The following is a 12408-nucleotide window of genomic DNA, read 5'->3' on the forward strand; positions in this document are numbered from 1 at the left end:
AGATCGTCTTGGGTGCAACTAATAGGCGAATATCAATTTTGATATTGTTCTTAGGCCATATTTGCTAGGACCAAAGGTTATTTCTGAATCCTTTACTTTTGTTTATGTATTTTATTTTATGACCATTGATCATCTGTATTAAATCGTTATAATCCTTCTAAATCAAGGGAAGTATACATATTATTTCCCACAAGTGGTATCAGAGCACTAGGCCACGATTTTAATTTTGATGATTTTCATAAAACTGTATGTAAACTATAACCTAATTTTCGAGTAAATAAATTAGGGTTCTTTTTTTTTTCGGTTAAATTTTTTTTGGCCGAGACTTTTTTTAATCGGCCTGTTTTTTTTTTGTGTTTTGTTTTTCCTTTTGTTTAATGATTTATATCCAATTTCTTTTGATCATATCATTGTTTTAACCGGTTAAAATTATCATATGAAGAATTGGCGAATTTTGATTTAATGCAGATTAAGTTAGAATAGATATAGTATCATCATGTCATTGATACAAGAACTTGTTTTTGCTATATAGTTTTAGCATATAAGATTAATCATGCTTGTTAATCCATTTGCTAAACCATGTTCTATTAGCAACTGTAAACTTAGTTCTTCATCAATTTTGTTTTAGGGCTTTATGCCGCAAAAGGAAAAAATTTTGACGGCTCAATTTTTGGGTTGCCGTGAAAAAAAAACGATTTTAGGTTATTTTTTTATTACCGAATCTGAAAAAGAAAATAAGGAAAGTTTTTTTGAAAAGAAAAATTATGGAAAGTTTTTTTTCCTCTTTTCCTAATTGCCGTATAAAAAAAAAAGGGGAGGGGCTGTTTTTATTATCAGCCGTGTAGTAGCTGTAAAAAAAAAAAAAAATTGTTTATTTTTCAGCCGAACCAATTTTAATTGGTTTTTGTTTTTTTTTTTTATTTGGCCAATTAGTTATTGTGAATCGGTTCACAATTTAATGATACCGAGTTATTTTAAAGCGGTTTAAAATTTTGACGGATAGAATTCATATTACAAGTTTAATATGGATTGAAATGAAATTAATGTGATTAAATTGCGGAATTGTCACTTAATTTAATTTAAATAGGTGGTTTGGATAAATTAATCAACATAATTAATGAATTGTGTAATGTATGTTTAATTTATTTTTAGTTGATGCCTTTAATTTTGTTGAATGAATCGAATGAATGAATTTTATTTACGTATTTATTTTTGCAATCGGTTGTAATTTGTAATACTTAGTGTGGCCTTAGTCTAATTATGTTTTCGTAATGAAGGAAACATGATTCTTATGTAATTATGAGATCTCGAATCTCCTTTATTTTAGTTTTGGGTTTTTGAAATTAGAATGTAATTAATAGGACAATTATGTAATTTTATTTATTGTAATTTCAAAGAAGACTAAAGATGAAGATTGGAGCTGACTCCCACTACATGGATCAAGATGGAACATCAAGACAAGCTTCTCGGGTCCAAGGATGGATTCGAAACTTGTATTTATTGTTCATTTTGATAGGATAGGCCACACTAGGACTTTTACTGTTTTTACGTTTTTTTCATTCTTATTGCTTTTCATTCACATGTTAGTAATTGCATCATATTCCGCCTAAAACCAAACCACCTACTACTAAAATGCATGAAAATTGACTCATATAGTTGTATGTTAGTTTTCATGGACATGCAGATGTCACAGTCTTTAAGCCATCACCTTAGTTTAATCATTCTCGCATGCTAGATTATAGTTCACTTAAAATGAATTAAAATAAAGATGATGGGATCTTCCTCTAAAAAAGAAATTGAGATTAGTCTTTATAAGGGCAAACATCTATGAATCCCTTCTTCGTCGGTAGGCCTAATATGACCCCTTCTACGTTGGGTAAGTAGTTGTGTTGACTTAGTTTACCTCAACATCATAGTCCGAAGAGTTTCTCGTGATTATGATGGACTATAGATAGAATTTACAGAAATTTATCGACCAAGAATTCTAACGGTAGAATTAGCTAAAAGGTTAGCTTATCAATTTACAGAGAATTGAGTCTTGGGGTCATTTATATAATTCTTGAGGGAGGTCAATTGTATAAATTTTTTGAGTCTTCGCGTTATGACATTTGTTCATTAGACTTAAAATAAAAACGATGCACATGCTTATTATTTTATTCTTCTTTCGCAGTGTAGAACACGTTTATTATCAATAATATTGTTACAACAAATGGCTGGAAATAACGCAATCCCAATGCCTAGTGCCACAGTAGATCGTTCGTCCTGGCTAAAAATGTTCATGGACCAAATGAATCAGTCCACTCGACTGAAGAATGATGGGTTCAATTTTATGGATCGGGAGGCGGCACTACGAGAATCGCCGCCATCACGACGGTAAGCTCAGGTACTTAACTGAGCCAATACCGGTCAACCCAGGCCCAAATGCAGGAGCCGACGAGTCATTCGATTATAGTGACTTCGTTATGGAAGCGGGTGCGATAAAGAACGTACTCATCTTTGCAATGGAAACCAATTTGCAGAGACGCTTCATTGCCCAAGGTGCAAACAAGATTTTCACCACGCTCACTAACGAGTTCTCAAAGGCACCGAGAATCGTCACATATGAGCATACTTGTCGCTTCTTTGATGCGAAACTCCAGAAGGGCCAACCGGTTAGCCCACACATTCTTTACATGATTGAGAATGTCGAGAAGCTGGAGGCACTGAATTGTAAAATTAGTGAGAGAATTGTCATTGACCGAATGCTTCATTCTCTTCACGATGGAGATAACAAAATCTCTATCAAATATTATCCTAATACCTTAACCCTTATCCAAGCAAAGGCTTATTGTGCAAGAAGGAAATTACTATTCACAGCACTATTCACGGCACTGTTCACGCGGCACTATTCATCCCTAATATTTTTTATAAGATAGAAAGGAATAAATAATAAAGAGATAACAAATCTCTAATCAAATATTATTTTAAAAATTTACTCAATCGTTTCCTTCTATCTTTGCAAAAATAATATCTTATAAGTTAGGAAAGAATAAATCAAAATAATATAAAAGAGATATTAAATCTCTAATCAAATATTATAAAGATTTACATAAAACCCTAACTTGTACAAAGAGTAACCGTGTATGAGAAAGAAACGACTCATAAGCCCATTCCTCTTTCACGAAAACCCTAGGTAAGATAAATTAGGTTTAGGGTATTATAGAGTATGTAGAAACTAGAAACCGTAATTAGCAAGATGCCTCAACTCATAAGTTGATTCAATCATAATTACTAATTATAAGCTCATAGTAGAACCATACTCAATATTAAAATAAGCTCCCTTGTAAAATAAATACTTTTACTAAAATATTTAAAACGGTTTTCCAAAAACAATTTAAAAACTATTTTGTCGTGTGTTTTATAAACTTCACATCTCAATGTTATAGTAGAAGAGCTATAACATTGAGCACTTATATAAGTAATGTTATAGCTGTGAGGCCATAACCTTACCAATATAAGAAGTCCATTCTTACGTTACCATTACGAGATAATCACCTACGCTATTCTAATCTTCGTTAGGAGATCTTCGAGTGTAGGCTACTTCATTATTCAAGCTTGATCAATCTTTAGATGAGCTTTATCTTCTCATGACGCTTGAATAACTCTTTCACTATCTTGTAATATCTTGATCCGTGATTGAGGGCTTGATCACAATATGTTCTTGTATACTTCCATCACAATTCTTTAATGCTTGCGATTAGTAAGTCCAATCTAAAAGACTAAACAAACAATTACGCGCAACGAGTATATAGAATATAAAGCACTCTTGACATCATCAAAACATAAACATATATATCTATATGGTTCAACAAATTCCCCCTTTTTGATGATGGCAAGTCTCCTAAAATTGTGACTAAGTATGTAGTTCCCCCTCAATATAATACCGTTATCTTTATAGATAAAGATCAATGCAAGATCAAACAATTATATTCAATACCAAAGCTTTAAGGACTTTTAGAGACAATCGGTCTTGACAAGGAGCAAGCTTAGGCAAATACTTAATCATGGTCATTTCTTCCCCCTCTTGACATCATCGAAAAGACGAGAACAGACATAAAACGACTAGAATGATATCAACCGAGGCAAGAAATATTAATCAAAGCACAAATTATAGTATAAGAACGATTTCAACATAAGCAAGCTCTAAATATAGAGTGTGCAATACAAACCAAGATGAGTATAGATTTTTGTAAGAGAGAATGAAAATAGTCACTCACCTAACTACGACCTACAAAAGCATGCATGCAATCTAACATGATAGATATCTCTAGCTACCGTACATATACGCTCCAACCAATCGAGGTCCAAAATACACGCCGAGGACTTACATATGAATGTGAGGTGAGGTAATTGGGTAAGAAGGGGCAAAATAATTTGGATATATGGAGGTAAAAGCCAAGCTAGCACCGATCACAACCAAAAGTAACCATATTCCACTTTCCAACCCAACATAACAGATGATGCACCATGCCAAGTATGGCAGAAACTCACTCACATCAACAAGTTCTTCTCCTCAAGTAATATGAAATGATAAGAATAGGAGTAATAAGAGATTTTTGCCTTTCCATCTTTTATAGTACCATTTTTCTCCTTTTTTTTCGTATATATTTTTTCATTTCATTTTTTTTCAGTTCATATTTTTCTTCCTTCCTTCCAATATTCATCACAACACCAACCAAATTGACCACAACAAGACTTCCAAATATACCAACAAGACTAGCTTGACAAGGGTAGGCCATATGGAATGTAGTTGAACAAATAGGTCAAAACAAGACAAATTTGGCTAATGTGAGGTTAATAGGTAAAACGTAAAGGAAGGGTCGCCTCTCCACATGTGTCACCACCACAAACCGAGTGTAGACAGGCAATAAGAGACAAATTTCATGCTTATGCAATTTGATGTTACATGCCATGTAAGGAGTACTACTCACATCCTAAATGAAACCAATCATGAATGTCATTGGTTTATGAAGCTCTAAACCTTAGAATGTATATGTGATGAACAAGAGTTATGGTTTGTAACACAAAATATAATAGACTAGCAAACGGAATATTCTCATAAAATAATAAAATACTGTATAAGAGTGTACTTGCAACGGAAAATACGGACACAAACATACAATCTCATCTTAACTAGCCGGTCATACGGTTAGGAAATAATTATGATAGTTTAGGTGCCACCGATTAAACCAATTTCCACCCGTAAAGTCTCAAATCGTTCTCTAGCTAATGATTTTGTCAAAATGTCTGCCCATTGTTTTTCAGTAATACAAAATTCAAGTTTTATATTCCCCTTCTCAACATGGTCTCGAATAAAATGATGTCTTATTTCAATATGTTTAGTACGTGAATGTTGTGCGGGATTTTTAGAAATAATAATTGCACTAGTATTATCACATAAAATAGGAATACATCCTACGTCAATACCATAATCACGTAATTGTTGCTTAAGCCATAAAAGTTGAGTACATACCAGTCCTGCAGCAATATATTCGGCTTCAGCAGTTGAGAGAGCAACCGAATTTTGTTTCTTCGAACCCCACGTGATGATACACGGTCCGACAAACGTGGCGACACCCGACGTGCTTTTTATGTCTAGAGAACATCCTGCGTAGTCGGCATCAGAATAACCGACTAAATCAAAATTACACTCCATTGGATACCATAGGTATAGTTGGCCGTTCCAATCAAGTATCGTAAAATTCATTTTACGGCCGTCATATGCGATTCTTTGGGAGATGATTGATATCTCGCACAAACGCATACGCTAAACATAATATCGGGTCTACTTGCGGTCAAATATAACAATTACCCAATCATTCCACGGTAAGTAGTTTCATCAACTGATTTACCGTTTTCATCCAATGTCAATTTCTTGTTCTCGACCATTGGGGTTGGCATAGCATGTGAATTTTCCATTCTTAATTTCCGAATCAACTCCTTGATATATTTTTGTTGATGGATTTTAATGCCTTCATCAGTTTGTTGTATTTGCAGACCTAGGAAGAATTTCAATTCTCCCATCATACTCATTTCGAACTCGGAGGTCATCAACTCAGAAAAATATTTGCATAGGCTTCGGTTGGTCGATCCAAAGATAATATCATCGACGTATATTTGAACAACCAAAAGGTCAGAACCCTCAGTTTTTAGAAATATGGTTTTGTCGACGGATCCTCTCATCTGAATCCTTTGTCAAGTAGAAACTTAGATAATCGATCGTACCATGCCCTAGGTGCTTGCTTTAATCCGTATAGGGCTTTATCTAATTTGAATACGTGATCCTCAAATTTGATATTCTTAAAACCATGGGGCTGTTCAACAAAGACTTCCTCTTGTAAATAACCACTTAAGAATGTCGTCTTGACATCCATCTGGAAGAGCTTCATTCCCTTGTGTGCGGCGAATGCTATCAGAAGTCTAATAGCTTCAAGACGAGCAACAGGTGCGAAAGTCTCGTCATAATCTATTCCTTCTTGTTGATTATACCCTTGGACCACCAATCTTGCTTTGTTTCTGACAATGACTCCGGCATCATCTAATTTGTTCCTAAAGACCCACCTTGTTCCAATAACTGAATGATCTTTTGGTCTAGGAACTAAATGCTAAACCTTGTTTCTTTCGAACTTGTTGGGAAATGTGTCCTCAACAATAGTGCGATCATATGATTTAAATATCATTATTAAATATCATTTTAAAGAATACAATTGGGAAGTATTTTTAATGTCAACTGGTCAACATATATCGGTAATGATTGGCTGACTAGAGTTTGACATTACTGTCGTGCGACGGTGGTGATCAGTTGACCCCCTAGGTCATACCTATAGGGCAACACTCTTAATTGATCATTTAATTAATCGTATAATGTTACGAGTTAATTAAATTACTTGAAAAATTGACGGACGATTTTGGAAGTAAAATTTACGTATCACATTGTAATGTGATTAAATGAGATACGGTCTGAGTGATCGAATAGTATCATTGCTCAGATGAAATTATTGTTTAAAGAAACAATTGAAATTGAATGAATTATTATAAATGCAATTTATTGTGATTTATAATGGGTAATATATTTTGGTACAGTAATTGTGAATTGCTAAGTCGATTTTTGCATATGACGTATTTTTTTATTAATACGTTGATTTTTAATATGTTAAAAATACATAACGAAATTTATGTTACATATGACATGTAACATAAGACAAATTGACAAAGATAATATGGAGACCATATTATCTATTTGGCCGAAATATTGGGTGGAATTAACATATATAATATGTTGATTAAAGTTAATGGAAAGCATAATGATGATTAACCTAATACTAGCCATGCACCCTACACATTCTTGTAAAGAACAAATTGTGCATGCATTTGCCATACTTCCCCCTCCTACCCGGTTCTACCTAGAAAAGAACAAGGGTTCTTTTGCTTAAATTATTATTATTCACCATATGAATGGAGTGGTAATAATTTTATTCATTCACTTGATAAAAATTATTTTTAGAGAGACAAAAATAATACTCTTCCTCTCCTCTTCTCCTACCCGGTTTTAGGAGCCAAAAACCAAATATTTTTGGGTCATTTTTCTTATAAAATTAATATTACCTAGTATACATAATATTGATTTTAATTAAGAGTAAGCTTTGGGTATTATTCCTAAGGAGAGATCCTATACTTGGATCTTGTTTCTTCCATTAAAGGAAAGCTCAAGAACAAAAGAAAAGGAGATCTCTTTTGTGCCCATAAGAACCGAAATCACCAATGTAAGAACATGATTTCTCCTCTATTTTATCATTTGTTTGCATGCATAAAATCCATATTTAATTTTATGACAAATTAATTTATAACATATATGAGTATGTTTATGTATAAAGATCTACTTTTCTTTCAATCGGTATCAAGAGCCACGGTTGTTTGCATGCAAATCGGTTAAAAGTTTTTCCGAGTTATAAGAATAACATATAAAACTTGTAAAATTTGTGTTATTATGATATATCACGAAATTAATTCATGCATGTTAATATTTCTGGTCCTAAAATGTTTTAGGATATTTTGGTTAATTTTACGGATTTTTATTGTTCATATTATACAATAATGGCATTTAAATATGATTTTATGAGTAAAAATGTCATTTTTGGTCTAAAATTAGCTATACTTCGAATTTTCCAGTGATTTTTGGATATGTTGTCACATATATTATTTTGAGATAAACTGAAAATTTTCATAATTTTTGGACTTGTTATGCTCGAAAAATGGATTTTTCATTATTAAATTCGGATTTAGGTGAAAAATGGGTTAATATGAGTTAACTTTCGAATCTGGTCATAGAAAATTAATATATTGTCACATGCAATTTTATAAGATGTGTGTAAAATAATTGGCTATAAAGAAGTCTTTTTGCATGATTTATGGATTTTTGAAGAAAAATAACATAAATAGTGACATTATTAGTGAAAAATTAATAAAACATAATCTATGACTTAGGAAAAACGTCTAATGTTGCCTTTTATTATATTTTTCAGATCTAAAATTGAAAAGTTAATGAATATAATTTTTCCATGATTTTATGATTATTTTATTAAAAATCGATAAACCGCAACATTGTTTTTCCGGAAAAATTTCGAAATTTTTAACCTAAGATTTTGAACATTATGAGTGTCATGGTATTTTTCCAGAATGTTCATGAGTTTAAATTTCAAATTTTGAATTTATTTGAAATTTTGTGATTTATTTGAAGTTTATAGCTTATTTTTGTAATTTTTGGTCCATTTATGAACAATTTTATATAATATGGGTTAATTATGGTCAAATATTAGTGAAGACTAAATTTTGAGTCCTAAGAGATTAGGGTAATTAACTTATGCATAAATATGAGTTTATGTATTTTTGTGATTATAAAAATGTTGAAATCACGCAAATCCGTAAAAACCGAGTAATATACGATATTGGCTAATTAAAGGCGATTTAGCATAAAATTGGGCATGTTCATACATATTATAATGCTGCATTTTTCTTTATGATTGTCATAATTTTAATTTATGTAATTTTGAATTATGTAATTTTACTTAGTATGGCCTTAGTTTTAATTGGTATTTCCCGAAATGTATGGGAATATCGATTCGGTTGTAATTTATTGTGATCTCGTATCACCGTTTTGTAATTTAATAGATTTATTTTATTTTAGTTACAAATGTATAATAGGAAATTATGTAATTTATTATGTAATTTTATTTATCTCGGAGTTCCCAAAGACGGATTTCTTCAAGATGTCGATACATAAAGACGGTGTTATCTCGAGATACGTGCCACAACCGAAGTTCAAGGGACCAATGGAGTTGGTTTCCGAATATGTAATAGTTAAATAGTTTTTCTATTTTAGGAAAGGCCATACTAGGATTTGTTTATTTTTATGCTTGCATTTTATTTTATGTCGCATGCATCGCTAAATCGCCATAACTAAAACATGCATTATCTTCTTATCGAGTTCGTCGACCGTGTCAAATATAATTATCGTAGTTCACCGCTTTAGTTCACTTAAAACGTGATAGATAATAAATTGACATGACCTCTCGCTAAAACAATTAATTGAGACATAGCCTTACCAAATAGTAGAAACCATGAAAACCTATTTCATGAGGGAGTGCACTCGGCCACACCGGGGTACAAACCTTGTTACGTAGGGGAAGTGGGTGATAAATGTCTATCCACCGAATTCATGTTGATGAGGGTTTCATCGGCCACACCGTGCCCAAGTTAATATGGGTTTGGATCATGGACACATTTATTCGAAATTTGGATTGAACTCAACAAAAGTTTTTGATAAGGGTTTTATCGGCCACACCGTCCCCTTGTTGAATGTGTTTTGGGCTATAGATAAATGTTAATGTAATATTATCTACCAAGAGTTCTAAAAGTAGAATCGATTAAAACGTTAATCCACCGAGTTATATTGATGAGGGTTTCATCGGCCACACCGTGCCCAAGTTAATATGAATTTGGGTCTTGGAATCATTTATTATAGTTGGGTAGAGGTCACTATATAAATGTTCATATCTTGTTAAATAACTACAAGTATGATATTAAAAGACAAATGTTAATATTTCCTTTTCCTCCATATTTGTAGTTTATTACAATGAATCCATCAAATGCTGCCGCACCGATAACTATTGAGTCTTACCACAATGTTTTTGACGACGTTTGCTCCAACAATGATTTCGACACCACTAGAGAACTTCATTTTGGGATAGGTTCGGATGGAAACCTTAACTTCATCACCTCTTCTAAACCACCTACTACTACTAGACCTCGTGTGAGTCCGTCTCAGGAAGACTACCTCATACAATCTATAGGGTCTTTGTCTCTGGAAGATAAGGATGCCAAAGCTAGTGGAACTCAAGCAATCAAGCTCTTGCTTCAAAGGGCAAAAGGTTCAAGAAGAAAGGAAAGAAAATCAAAAACTTCAAGCAAGTTAATGATGAGTGCCATTATCGCTATGGCATGGGACATTGGCTTAGGAATTGTCCCGTATATTTGCGAAATATAAGGGAAGGACTCATCACTCCAAAAGGTACAATTCCTAAAGAAATTTATGTTATTGATATAAATTATACTTCCACTACGACATGTGTACTAGATACCGGTTGTGGTTCTCACCTTTGTAATCATTTACAGGGTTTAAGAGATGTGGAGAGGCTTAGCAAGGGAGATGTGGATCTACGCCTTGGAAATGGAGCTCGAGTAGCGGCCGAATCCAAAGGAACTTATGTTTTAGCTTTGCCTAATGGATTTGAGTTGTATTTGCATAATTGTTTTTATGTGCCTACACTCTCTAAAAACATTATTTCAATCGCCATGCTAGACATGGACGGTTTTTGTTTTGTCATTAAGAACAATCGTTGTACTATTTCTAGGAACGACTTGGTTATAGGCCAAGCTTCCTCTATCAATGGCATTTACATTTTAGAGACCTCAAATCCGACAAATGATATTTATAACATTCAATCAAAGAAACTCAAAACAAGTGACCCAAGTGAAGCGTTCATTTGGCATTGTCGATTAGGTCACATAAACGAGAATCGCATCAAAAGATTAATTTCGACTAATGTGATTACACCATTTGATTTTCAATCATATGGTACATGCGAATATTGCCTACTTGGCAAAATGACTCGTAATCCTTTTAGTGGTAAAGGGACACGAGCTAGTGAGCTATTGGGACTCATACACACCGATGTATGCGGACCAATGAGTATCACCGCTCGTGGTAATTATGACTACTTTATAACCTTCACCGATGACTTGAGTAGATATGGGTATATCTATTTAATGAAACACAAGAGTGAAGCGTTTGAGAAATTCAAGGAATTTCAAAACGAAGTAGAGAACCAATTGAACAAAAGGATTAAGGCACTACGATCCGATCGTGGTGGAGAATACCTTAGCCTTGAATTTGATTCACACTTGAAAGGTCATGGTATTATATCACAACTTACTCCACCCGGAACACCACAACTTAATGGTGTTGCCGAAAGGAGGAATCGAACCCTACTTGATATGGTTCGATCCATGATGAGTCAAACCGAGTTACCGAACTCGTTTTGGGGATTTGCGATTCAAACCGCAATTAGATCTTTGAATAATAGTCCCACTAAATCCACCGAGAAAACTTCATGTGAGATGTGGACGGGAAGGATTCCCAATATATCCTATATGAAGATTTGGGGATGTGATGCTTACGTCAAGTCTAAGAACGACAACAAGCTTGCCCCAAGATCCGAAAAGTGCATCTTTGTAGGTTACCCCTTAACCTCACGAGGTTATTACTTCTACAAACCTCAAGATAACAAAGTGTTTGTGTCTTGCGAGGCTGTCTTCTTAGAAAGACAATTTATTTCTAAGAGACAGAGTGGGAGAAATTTTGAACTTGATGAAGTTCAAGAGCCACAAACCGAGGTAGAGACGCAAGAAGATGTTCCTTCGTCGTCTAACGCGGTTGTACCTCCTCCACTAAGAAGGACGGGCCGAGTAATTCGCCATCCCAATCGATATGTGGGACTTATCGAGGAAGATGGAACACTCGATGTGTTGCTTATAGAAAGTGACGAGCCCGCCACCTACAAGACCGCAATCTCTAGTCCAAATTCCTCCTTATGGCTTGAAGCCATGAAGTCCGAAATGGATTCTATGCATGAAAACCAAGTTTGGGACTTGGTAGATTTGCCTAAAGGGGCAAGACCCCTTCAATGCAAATGGATATTCAAAATCAAGAATGGCATAGAAGGACATGATGATGTCTACAAAGCTAGGCTAGTGGCAAAGGGATTTACCCAAGTCCAAGGTCTCCATTATGATGAGACCTTCGCCCCCGTA

The sequence above is a fragment of the Silene latifolia genome, chromosome 3, assembly GCF_048544455.1.
Source record: "Silene latifolia isolate original U9 population chromosome 3, ASM4854445v1, whole genome shotgun sequence".
In the NCBI taxonomy this organism is placed as follows: domain Eukaryota; kingdom Viridiplantae; phylum Streptophyta; class Magnoliopsida; order Caryophyllales; family Caryophyllaceae; genus Silene; species Silene latifolia.